The sequence below is a fragment of the Mauremys mutica genome, chromosome 2 (genome assembly GCF_020497125.1).
Source record: "Mauremys mutica isolate MM-2020 ecotype Southern chromosome 2, ASM2049712v1, whole genome shotgun sequence".
Lineage (NCBI taxonomy): Eukaryota > Metazoa > Chordata > Testudines > Geoemydidae > Mauremys > Mauremys mutica.
In genome coordinates this window covers 240,031,652-240,044,045 of record NC_059073.1, presented here as the reverse complement: position 1 = coordinate 240,044,045, position 12,394 = coordinate 240,031,652, and the positions used below count along the sequence as shown (strand labels likewise).

The window sequence follows — 12,394 nt, the reverse complement described above, 5'->3', positions numbered from 1 at the left end:
CACCCAACCCCCACACCGAGCTCTATCCCCCACAAACCCAGATCCTCCCCCTGCTAAGCCCCAACCACCTTCACCTGCACCCCCTTGCAGAGTACCATTACCATTGCACCTAGAACCCCCCCAACAAGCCCCTGTGCATCCACATCCCCCCCCAACCCGGATCCACCACTGAGCCACCCACACCCAGACTGCCCCCCCACAGAACCCTCTCAACCCACACCTGGATCCCCCAAGTCCCTCCAGACCTGGATCCTGCCTTGCTGAGCCTGTCTGCCCAGACCTGGGGTCTAAATTAGCTGTTACCACTCAAGAAAGAGATCCTGGAGTCATTGTGGATAGTTCTCTGAAAACATCCACTCAATGTACAGTGACAGTCAAAAAGCAAACAGAATGTTGGGAATCATTAATAACGGGATAGACCATAAGACAGAAAATATCGTATTGCCTCTATATAAATCCATGATACGCCCACATCTTGAATACTGCATGCAGATGTAGTCATTCCATCTCAAAAAAGGTATATTGGAATTGGAAAAGGTTCAGAAAAGGGCAACAAAAATTTTTAGGGTATGGAACGGCTGCCATATGAGGAGAGATTAATAAGACTAGGACTTTTCTGCTTGGAAAAGAGACGACTAAGGGGGGATATGATGGAGGTCTATAAAATCATGACTGGTAAATAAGGAAGTGTTATTTACTCCTTCTCAGAACACAAGAACTAGGGGTCACCAAATTAAATTAATAGGCAGCAGATTTAAACCAAACAAAAGGAAGTATTTCTTCACAGTCAACCTATGGATCTCCTTGCCAGAGGATGTTCTGAAGGCCAAGACTATAACAGGCTTCAAAAAAGAACTAGATACGTTCATGGATGATAGGTCCATCAATGGCTATTAACCAGGATGGGCAGGGATGGTGTCCCTAGCCTTTGTTTGCCAGAAGCTGGGAATGGCCGACAGGGGATGAATCACTTGATGATTACCTGTTCTGTTCATTCCCTCTGGGGCACCTGGCATTGGCCACTGTCGGCAGACAGGATACTGGGCTACATAGCCCTTTGGTCTGACCCAGTGTGGCCGTTCTTATGTTGGTGCTCCTGGCACAGAGGGGCAGGGCCCTGGGGTGTTTCTGGGGCAGGTCTGGTCTTTGCGCTATGTCAGGGTTGGGTGCAGCCTCACTGCTGAGTCTGTGCCCTGGAGTGGGGGGAGCTGCACAGTGTTCTCCCACCTCTGTGCAGCCAGTGCCCTGTGCTCCCCAATGCCATGCCGGAGCCTCCACATTTATCTGACAAAATTTCCAGAATTTTGAAGAATTTTAAAATATTGTGTGCAGAATTTTTAATTTTTTGGTGCAGAATGCCCTCAGAAGTAAATATAATAATCAGCCTCCAACTTCATGTCAGTTTAATGCTTTCCCATCTGCAGGTGGGGGAGTTCTTCACTTCACGTGTATTATCTACAGTCTAAACCAATACCTAATATACTGTATATACATTTCTTAAACTACACAGCAAATGTAGATAGATAGCTAGATATACATGAATTGGATTTAAAATACCATATTCTTTCAGGCATCTGACCCACAGGCCGTTCCTGCAAAACCAAAACTCAACCAAACCCCTATCGTTTTGATTTCTCTGACAGGAATTGTTTCCCACTGGGTGTATATGATGCAACTCAGCATTACTTGATATGAAGTGGCAGAATGGAATGTAAGTATGAAGTTCTGTCGTCCAGCTAGTTTGGGTGCCCTGCAGCATTTCAGATAAAGGTGGGGTTATATCATATAACAATTTATGTCCCATTTTGTGTGCTGGTATGTGCTGGGAGCAATGTTTGAATGACCTAGCTTCAAATCATTTGATGTATCAAACAGTGAGTAGCTCCATCAGATATCTAAAGCTTTCTATTGTTATATAGTTTAATAAACCATCCCACCCCACTACCCCAAGGACTTTAGAATATTTAGAATATTTCACCACATGAATAACAGCAGAGAGAGGGGTGAGGCCCAGAAGCCTGAGGAGAGCCATAGAGTTTTGTAAGAATTCATTATTCAGTCTCTCAGGGCACATTAGTGAGATTGTCTTTGACAGACATTTTACAGGGGCATGGAATTTTGGGAGGGCGTTTGTACACGGGGAAAGTGCTTATGTACACATTTTAATGTTTTATACTGTATTTTGATAGACAGTATTTTATAGACCTTTTGGTTGAGTCCTTCCTGGAGCAGTAGGACTTTGCAGTCCAGCTATCCCAGGCCTGGGAACCAGTCCCTTAGACTTCCTAAGCCCTCTAGTCCAGTGGTTCTCAAACTTTTTTTTTCGTGGACCACTTGAAAATTGCTGAGGGTCTCAGCAGACCATTTAATGATTTTTCCAAATGTTGCTTGTATCGTTAGCTAACTATTGTAAAGCACTTTGGATAAAAGTGCTATATAAAAAAAACCCTTAATAATTAATGTTTTTTGTTCTACAAATAAAAGCACACAACTCATATTTTAATATCAGTAGCTTTACCTTTCTAATGTGATGGATGTGTATCTCCTGCCACGGCAGCCCCGAAGCTGAGGCTGGGAAGGAAGGCCGTCTCTCTCTGGCAGCTGCAGCTCTGGAGCTGGGGAAAGTCACCTCATCTCTGGCTGCCACAGCCCTGCATATCCCAAATTCCCCCCACCTCCTCTTCTCACCCCACTGCCCCCTCCCACATACCCGCTATTTCCCCCAAGCCCACCACCTCACCTTACATGTGCATCTTCTCAAGGGTCCGGGCACCTAATTAGTGGAGCCACGCCTGCGCAGCTCCACTAATTAGTTGGGTGGCCCTTCAGTCTCTTGTGTGCGGCTGCCCAGGCTTGCACCTTAGAGGGAACTATCTGCGGACCACCTGAATGGAGCTTGCACCACAGTTAGAGAGAGGGGTGCCCTAGTCATTTACACACACTCCCTGTGTGCTCCACCAGCTGTGGGCACTCCGGGGTTCCAGTTTATCCCCTTCAGGGACAACAAGACAGGAAAGCAAGGAACACAGGCTTAGCCAAGGGATTTCTTAACTGCAGAAACTTTACTCTTAAAAAAGAACATGAGAGAGTTACAGACATTTGCAAAACAACAGAAGTCCTGAGACATACCCCCCCCATGCCTGTCACCCCTTCTGTGAGTCCAAAGTCTTGTCATTGTTTCAGCTGAGGCAGAATCTCTCTGTCCATACTGCATCTCTCACTCCAGTTCATTCTTCAAGCATGTGGCAATAGATGGCCACCCTCACAGAGAAGCACTCCCTCTTAAATAGAGTCTATCTTTTTTGCCATGTGGTCAACTGGCAGACTTATCCATTCTTGTCCCCATCATCCCTCTCCTCACATGCTCTGGTTGAGAAAACCCATTGTTCTATGAGGATAGACTGGTAATTGAGACAGTCAGAGTCAAGAGCCCTACATTGGCATATTGATGGCTTCTGAGAGACCATCTTTCAATGAAGTATCAAGCACTTTTCCTTGGAAGGGTAGTTGACTGGAATACGTCATAAAAACTTTGCCTCACCTAAGGATAGACGTGAGTTCAGCACATAGTACAAAATGGAGGTCACAATACAAAATGGAGGTCATATTGTGTCCCAGACATATCCCATTCTGTCACAGCTGATATAGGGCCACAATGAGGCTAATCTAATTGAAATGTGACTTCTTGTATTTATATATTGCTGGCACAGAATGGGTATTGGCTTCTACCCGTGAGGTGGCTGCATTTCATCAGCGTGCAGGTTGTTCCAGTATACAAATATAAATGCAATACATCACACTGAATAGCTAGCTGGCTAAGTGAGCTATTTAGAATGACAGATAGACCCGTGTACTTAAAGTCTTGTTTTAGAGTTACTGCCTCCTGGAAAAGGCAAACACACTCCTTCAAGTGGAGACACTAAATAAACACTGTCAAAGTCACAAAGCTGTCATTCCTCTCTAGGAGGAAGGGTGTTATCCCTATTATCCTGTCCAAATTCCAACTTGCATAATTACATAATCCAAATTTCTCCTTTACTTTCAAATAGCGTACATGTTCTTCACTTCTACTCTTTACAAATGGTATTCATTATTGCTGACACAAAATAGGTGCTGACTTCCAGCCCCAGAGTGTCTGTATTTCCCTGGGAGTTATCTTAATATACACTGGCCCAGGCCCGAGATGCATCTGACCTGCGCTTAGCACAGCTGTGGAGGTGGTGAGGCAAAGGTGGCTGCACAAAACCTTTGTGGCCCCTAGCTTCAGGAGCCAATGGACTCTTGATTTAACTTTCTCCTGGCTGACCATGGCCTCAAGGGGCCATTCCATAGCTGGAATAGAGTGGCACTTAGATAATGTCTTTTTGCTGAGCACACCCCTTCCATGTGTTAGGGAGATTCCCAAACCTGAGCTGGCTTTTGTAGGTGACAAATCTGAGGAACTGTCACAGATTGAAATCTCACTAGAGGAGGTTTTGGAATTAATTGATAAACTCAACATTAACAAGTCACCGGGACCAGATGGCATTCACCCAAGAGTTCTGAAAGAACTCAAATGTGAAGTTGCGGAACTATTAACTAAGGTTTGTAACCTGTCCTTTAAATCGGCTTCGGTACCCAATGACTGGAAGTTAGCTAATGTAACGCCAATATTTAAAAAGGGCTCTAGGGGTGATCCCGGCAATTACAGACCGGTAAGTCTAACGTCGGTACCGGGCAAATTAGTTGAAACAATAGTAAAGAATAAAATTGTCAGACACATAGAAAAACATAAACTGTTGAGCAATAGTCAACATGGTTTCTGTAAAGGGAAATCGTGTCTTACTAATCTATTAGAGTTCTTTGAAGGGGTCAACAAACATGTGGACAAGTCGGATCCGGTGGACATAGTGTACTTAGATTTCCAGAAAGCCTTTGACAAGGTCCCTCACCAAAGGCTCTTACGTAAATTAAGCTGTCATGGGATAAAAGGAAAGGTCCTTTCATGGACTGAGAACTGGTTAAAGGACAGGGAACAAAGGGTAGGAATTAATGGTAAATTCTCAGAATGGAGAGGGGTAACTAGTGGTGTTCCCCAAGGGTCAGTCCTAGGACCAATCCTATTCAATTTATTCATAAATGATCTGGAGAAAGGGGTAAACAGTGAGGTGGCAAAGTTTGCAGATGATACTAAACTACTCAAGATAGTTAAGACCAAAGCAGATTGTGAAGAACTTCAAATAGATCTCACAAAACTAAGTGATTGGGCAACAAAATGGCAAATGAAATTTAATGTGGATAAATGTAAAGTAATGCACATTGGAAAAAATAACCCCAACTATACATACAACATGATGGGGGCTAATTTAGCTACAACGAGTCAGGAAAAAGATCTTGGAGTTATCGTGGATAGTTCTCTGAAGATGTCCACGCAGTGTGCAGAGGCGGTCAAAAAAGCAAACAGGATGTTAGGAATCATTAAAAAGGGGATAGAGAATAAGATTGAGAATATATTATTGCCCTTATATAAATCCATGGTACGCCCACATCTCGAATACTGTGTACAGATGTGGTCTCCTCACCTCAAAAAAGATATTCTAGCACTAGAAAAGGTTCAGAAAAGAGCAACTAAAATGATTAGGGGTTTAGAGAGGGTCCCATATGAGGAAAGATTAAAGAGGCTAGGACTCTTCAGTTTGGAAAAGAGAAGACTAAGGGGGGACATGATAGAGGTATATAAAATCATGAGTGATGTTGAGAAAGTGGATAAGGAGAAGTTATTTACTTATTCCCATAATACAAGAACTAGGGGGTCACCAAATGAAATTAATAGGCAGCAGGTTTAAAACAAATAAAAGGAAGTTCTTCTTCACGCAGCGCACAGTCAACTTGTGGAACTCCTTACCTGAGGAGGTTGTGAAGGCTAGGACTATAACAATGTTTAAAAGGGGACTGGATAAATTCATGGTGGCTAAGTCCATAAATGGCTATTAGCCAGGATGGGTAAGAATGGTGTCCCTAGCCTCTGTTTGTCAGAGGATGGAGATGGATGGCAGGAGAGAGATCACTTGATCATTGCCTGTTAGGTTCACTCCCTCAGGGGCACCTGGCATTGGCCACTGTCGGTAGACAGATACTGGGCTAGATGGACCTTTGGTCTGACCCGGTACGGCCTTTCTTATGTTCTTATGTTTATGTTCTTATGATACAGCTGCTACACTGGTCTATGCCATTTGAAACTTTCTTTTGTGCAAAGGGAATTTCCATGTAGTCAAATGAGCTTTGGTTTGCTTGGTGCCGTTAGAATGGGGAGCTACAATCTGATCCACTGTAAAGTGCTTTAGAATTGTTAAGTCCTAGACATAGGTAAGATTATAGTTATTAAGAGCAACTAGTGACTAAAGTGTTCAAAAAGAGAATTTGGAGTAGGGGGAAGTTTCCTGGTCCCAGACAGATATGTGGCTGTCAGATTTCAAAGCCTAGTTGGGGTAAGATGGATGAACTCTTTGTGAACCCTGGCAGGCAGGGGTTTAAATTCCTGTCATGTGCAGCAGCTGCTGGAGTTGCAGAAGGAAGCAGACAGCTGATGCCCCAGCTGCTTGCAGTCTAGTAGCTAGCCTAATTGATCAGCAGGTGGTACCTGAGGGGAATATTCAAGGCAGCAGCTACCTGTTTTCTAGAGGTTGGAAGATATAAACGAGTAGCTGGGATGCTGTGAGCGGTGAAAGGAAAGTGCCTTGTTATTCAAGATGGTTTAAAGGTGGAGAAACAGACTTAAGTATGTGTAGAAATCTTGGGAAGGCTGAACACTTGGGCCCTTTTCTATTCTAGAGTGTGCTGCTTTGACCTATAAGCTAGCATCCCTGAGGCTTGATAACTGCCCTATTCTCTAGCCTATTTGCTTTAAATGTCAAATCTTTCATCAAAAGCAAAGGTAACAGATGACTGACTGTTTCACAGAGGGCCATTTCCCAGGGCAAGACAAAAATTTCATTCTTCAATAACACCCAACTGACTGGATGCTCTGTAGATAGAGCATAGAGATGAGAGTAAAAAAAACCCTGTTGTTTCCTCCCAGCTCCGCTCTTGTCTCGCTACAGATCAGGTTCCTCCATCTCTACAATGTAAGTGGTGAGTGTATTATTTCTATTGTATGTAAATGAATGTGATAAATTGAATTGAAGCTGGCTCACTAAACTGAAACTGAAGCAGTGAAGGAAGTTCTGAGGCTTTAGAATCCTGGTGTATAGTTTCAGTAAGTTTTATTAGTGGTTCTGCTCTGAACCCCTGAAAAGCTCTGGGGTTCTGATCAGAGAGTGCCCAACAATTTACAGCCTCAAACATATTTGATATGAGTTCTCAGGCTTCAAGAAGTTCTTATATTGGACTAGTTAGGAAGTCATATATTGTGATTCTAAGGTCTCACCTTTTGTGAATCATCCTCTTCTATGATACCCCCTTATTGTTCTATTTGCTCTTGTTGTTTGGGAAAGCTAAGCACTGAGCTATAGACGGTGGTGAAATTATTTAAATAGTTTTGCAAATTAATGTTTTTTTAATATTCAGGCTTTTTCCTTCTAATTTATGAAGTAGCTTATTTCTAGAAACCAGTAAAACTGCATGTCTATTTCACCTTCCTTGCAAACTTTTTGGGTGACGTGTGCAATATCTCTATGGCTAGCACTGTTTGCATTTGTTTCTCGCGTAACTATGATGCAGAAGTAGTTCCTCTACTACTGTTTTTACTGCACTGGCTCAGCCCAGAAAATAAACATTGGTAGCACTTTCATAATTGGTTTCTTTAAGTCCTAGTCATCATTCCAAAGCTTAGCTGGGCGGTTCTCTCAACGGGAGGGTCTACATTGGCTGTGTGCGTACCAGTTACTTACATCTGCTAGTGCTTCATCTTTTTGATGACTGATATTATTAGCTATGTAAGTAAAAACTTGAGCATGAATGCTTAACTAAAGGCCGTTTTAGAACTCACGGAACTGCAGTCAAACCAGTTTCAAATATATGCAAGCTATTTCTTTCACTAAGTAATGGGATACTGGGCTTTTCATGCAAATAATTCTACTTATTAATTACTGCAAAACCTTTGTTTGGGACTAACAATGAGTGAAAGTGCCATAGTTTCAGAAGGCTTTGATACTGCTGAGCAGGTGTAGAGATGACAAATAACATGAGAAAAATCAGCACTTTATGTGCTTTTTTTGTTTTGTTTTTGGAACTACAAGGCTTTTCCTCCTCCTGCCTTGTTCACATAAAATTGAATTAGTGTTATTGCTCTGCAGCCCCATCAAATAAACTGGTGGGAGCAATTTTCAGGCTTGGAATCTGATCCTGTTCCCATTGATTTCAATGGGAGCAGCCCTGCGTTCTTGGAGTTTTTTGTTTGTTTGTCTCAGATTGATGGATACTTAAACAAAAATGAATTTGCCTGACATCAAGGTATTTATCACATATTTAAAGTGCTAAACCTACCCATGCACAATGTAACTTTATGAAAGATGTTAACCAAAAGACACATGGTATTCCAGAACACTTGACAGAAATACATTTTCATGGCGTTTTTATCTAATAAGGTTTCTTCTCCCTTTAAATCAGAATGTTTCACCACGTGTAAAATTTTGTGAAAGGATCTAAATGGTTGCCTGTTACCTCAACCCTCCCATCTCTAATTGTCTCATTGAATTCATCCTTTGGTAAATTTAAACTCTTGCCCGATATCTGCAGAACTGGCAAACAGGAATAACTGCAAGCAACAGTACTGGGCGTTGTCTTGGTGGTGTTTAGTGTTATGATAATTCGGGAGTGGCTTTGTTTGAATAACAGTTGCAAACTCCCATCTCTTGGCTTTAATTATGCCAAGGTGTGAGGTATGGGGTTGTGAGTGGCAGCAGTAGTAAGATTGGTTTTGTTGTGCTGGGAAGTGAATGGCAAATACCTTATCTAGTGTGTGCAGGATAATATTTTATTTCCTCTTTTTTTGTAATATAGGATAATCTAAGTGAACAGTACATCATACAATGCAGTAACTCACTGCCTTTTAGTGAGCACATATTAAACATGTAATACTCGCCCATAGAATCACATGGATTTATTGAACACTGCAGCTGCTAACTCCAGCAGACACAAGTGGGACTGAACTTCCTGCTAAAACCCTCAGATCAAATACTACAACATCACTTAACGCTAAGATAAAGATATAGTACAATGTATTGGTGGAGGTGCTGTCTGCATTGATCATTATAACTCTTTTCTCTCTCCAGTTAAATAAGAACTTAAGAGTAACTCCTCGGAATCCATGTACCCAGCCATCCATGTACCCAGCCATCCATGAAGATTTCCATGTTGATCTGCCTGCCTGAGTCCTGTATTCAGTCATGGAGACATCACTTGTATAGCCCCCTTCCCTCCCTGGGTTACTCAGGAGCAGGCAACACCTGCTGTGGGCCAGGATAACTGATGTTGTTCACCAGTAGGATTTCCAGGATTTCCTTTACTGTCATGTTGGATACAGGGCCGGCTCTAGGCACCAGCGTTCCAAGCATGTGCTTGGGGAAGCCCTTTTCAAGGAGCGGCATTGCGGCCCTTTGCGGGTGGCACTTTTCAAGGGGCGGCACTCCGGCTTTTCTTTCTTTTCTTTTCTTTTTTTTTTGCTTTGGGCAGCAAAAACCTGGAGCCAGCCCTGGTTGGATAGGTTGGAATCCTCTATCCACTCCTCTGCTGCAGTTTCTTTACATGTAAAGGAAATTAAAATTGGCGGTACCTCCACCTGGCTAGGCCCTATACACATTCAATTCAATGGCAAGCCTCCAGGAATTAACCTAAAATAATCTGTGTGAAATGGGTCTAGCTCAAAAATACCAATTATAAACAATATACACTTGGATTAGAGTTAACCACATCTTTATTTAACAATTTAAGAGAACATGGTATAACAGATGGCAACAAGGGGCAGAATAATTCTAATTTGGGATCATTCCAAACTGCACAACCCCTACGAAGACTGGAGTTGTTTTAAGCAGATGTCAGCAACTCTGGGTTCTGGTTTGATGACAAGACCACTCCACTTCTTCTCAGACTCTGGCAACCCCGTAAAGTCTCTTTGCTGCCCCCCTTTCCTTGCGAGCACTTTCTCAAACAAGGGTGGTGGTTACTCAGATTGCCTTCACTGCAGGCCCACCTCAGTCAGCTCGGCTGTGGCTCCAGTGAAGCCCATCAACAGCCTCTGAGGCTCCCTGCTTGATCAAATGCCCAGCAGGCTCTTAGCAGCTTCTTCTGGCTTCCTATCAGCAGCTTGGCAGCAGCTCCTGGTTTTGACAGAGCTCCAAAAATCTATTTCAGTTCCGCTCCAAAATGGAGCCTACCACATGCTCTCCCTGGAAGTCTCTCTTTCTCTCTCACTCTTTTCCCCAAAGCATCATGGAAGATGTAGTCTCAAAGCCTGAATTGCAGTACTGAGGATCTTCCCAGTTAAGTTTAGAGGCCTCTCTAGTAAAGTGTGCCTACATTTGTAATAGGATCTACATTATCAGTAAGTGCAGAGCTCCTATTTCCTAAGTCAGGCCTATCAACTGTCCGTTGAAGACTTTAGTGTGAAGTCCTGAGGACACCCTGGCAATTCCCCCTTCATAACTGGTCTCCCACCATGAGCCACAGGAACTTGTTGTGGTGCCTCCAAATACTCTTTTTTGCATCCCTCTGGAATGGTGGTTCAGCATCTTGAATGTTTACCCTACCCTTTCTTTTGATGAATTTGTGCACCAGTTCTTGATGCACTAGAAAGGGGTGAGCTCTTGCTGTCTGTATCAGCAAGGATAAGTTGTTTAGTTTTTTAATTACTGTATAAAGTCCCCTCCAAAAAGGTGCAAGTTTGGGATTTTTTTCAGTTGCGGAGCCACACCTTCCATCCTCCCTGGACGGGCACATAATTCTCCTTTTTCCTGTCATGCTTGCTTGTGGCTCATCAGTTTCTCCAACTTCCTGTAATGCTCCACTCAAGTCACTGTTAGATTCCACCTTGTCTCTCACCTGTGTAGGTGCAGGAAGCTTTGGTGCCTGAACATTGTCACAAGAAAGTGTGGGTTTGCGGAGTCCAAAAATGATTTTCTAAAGGAGAATAATGGATAGTTGAGTGCGATTTGGTGTTATTTTTTGTCATCTTTGCATATTCTTCATATTCCAGTCTTCTTGATCTTCTCTAAGTGTCTCAGGGCTTGCCTACACTTAAAATGCTGCAGCAGTGTCATTCTAGCACTTCAGTGAAGATGCTACCTACACTGACTGGAGAGGTTCTCCCATTGGTGTAGGTAATCCACATCTCTAAGAGGTTGTAGCAAGGTCAATGGGAGAATTCTCCCATCAACCTAATGCTGGGGGTTAGGTCGGTGTAACTGCATTGCTCAGGGGTGTGGATTTTTCACACACCTGACCGATGTAGGTCTACACTAAGAAATTAGGTCAGTAGAACAAGCCTAAGCATGGAATCAGTGATGCACTCTACATTCTCTGCTCATCTGTTACTCACAGGGTGGGATCACTTGTCCTCCCCTGTGTTATTTGGAGTTGTCAGCAAACCTTATATAACAAGTTCACCTGATCACAGCGGATGCAGCTTGGTGGGCCAAACTGCAACACTATGTGTCTCATCAATGCATAACTCATAGATGTTAAGGCCAGAAGAGACTATCATGATCATCAGGTCTGACCTTCTGAACATAGCAGGCCACAGAACCTCACTCACACACCTTGCAATAGGCCCTTAATTTCTGTCTGACTTATTGAAGTCCTTAATCTTGATTTACTGACTTCAAGTTATAGAGAATCCACCATTTGTTCTAGTTCAAACCAGCAAGTGAGCCATGCCCCAGGCAGCAGAAGACAAAAAACCCTGAGCTTCTTTGCCAATCTGACCTGGGGAAAATTCCTTCCTGATCTCAAATATGGTGATCAGTTATACTCTGAACAAGTGGAAGAAACCCACCAGCTGAACACATGGGAAGGGCTCTGAGTTACTACAGAGAATTCTTTCCCATCTACTGTCCCATCTCCAGTCATTGGAGATATTTGCTAATAACAATTGTAAATGGGCCATATGCCATTATAAGCAATCTCATTGTACCTTCCCCTCCACCACTGTTCCAGAATTTCACTCTTCTGATGGTTTAAAGCCTTCATCTAACTTCTTGTGCCAGCATTGGTCCTTAAATGACTCCTCTCCATCCCTGGTGTTTATCCCTCTGATGTATAAAGAGCAATGATATCTCCCCACATCCCTAATTTTGTTAGGCTAAACAAGCCAAGCTCCTTAAGCCTCTTTTTTGTAAGGCAGGTTCTCCATTCCTCTGATCACTCTAGTAGCCCTGCTCTGTGCCTATTCCAGTTTGAATTCATCTTTCTTAAACATGAG

The 12,394-nt window shown here is 43.1% G+C and overlaps 1 long non-coding RNA gene across 4 annotated transcripts in view; it reads left to right on the top strand.

Annotated features, from left to right (window-relative positions):
* Positions 1 to 1,692: 1,692 nt before the first annotated feature.
* Positions 1,693 to 12,394, top strand: part of LOC123362766 — a 70,352-nt gene continuing 59,650 nt past the window's right edge. For 2 of the 4 annotated variants that reach the window (XR_006576551.1, XR_006576550.1), the window contains exon 1: positions 6,764 to 7,110. This is a non-coding gene — a long non-coding RNA (uncharacterized LOC123362766). The other 2 variants (XR_006576552.1, XR_006576553.1) reach the window with 2 other exon arrangements.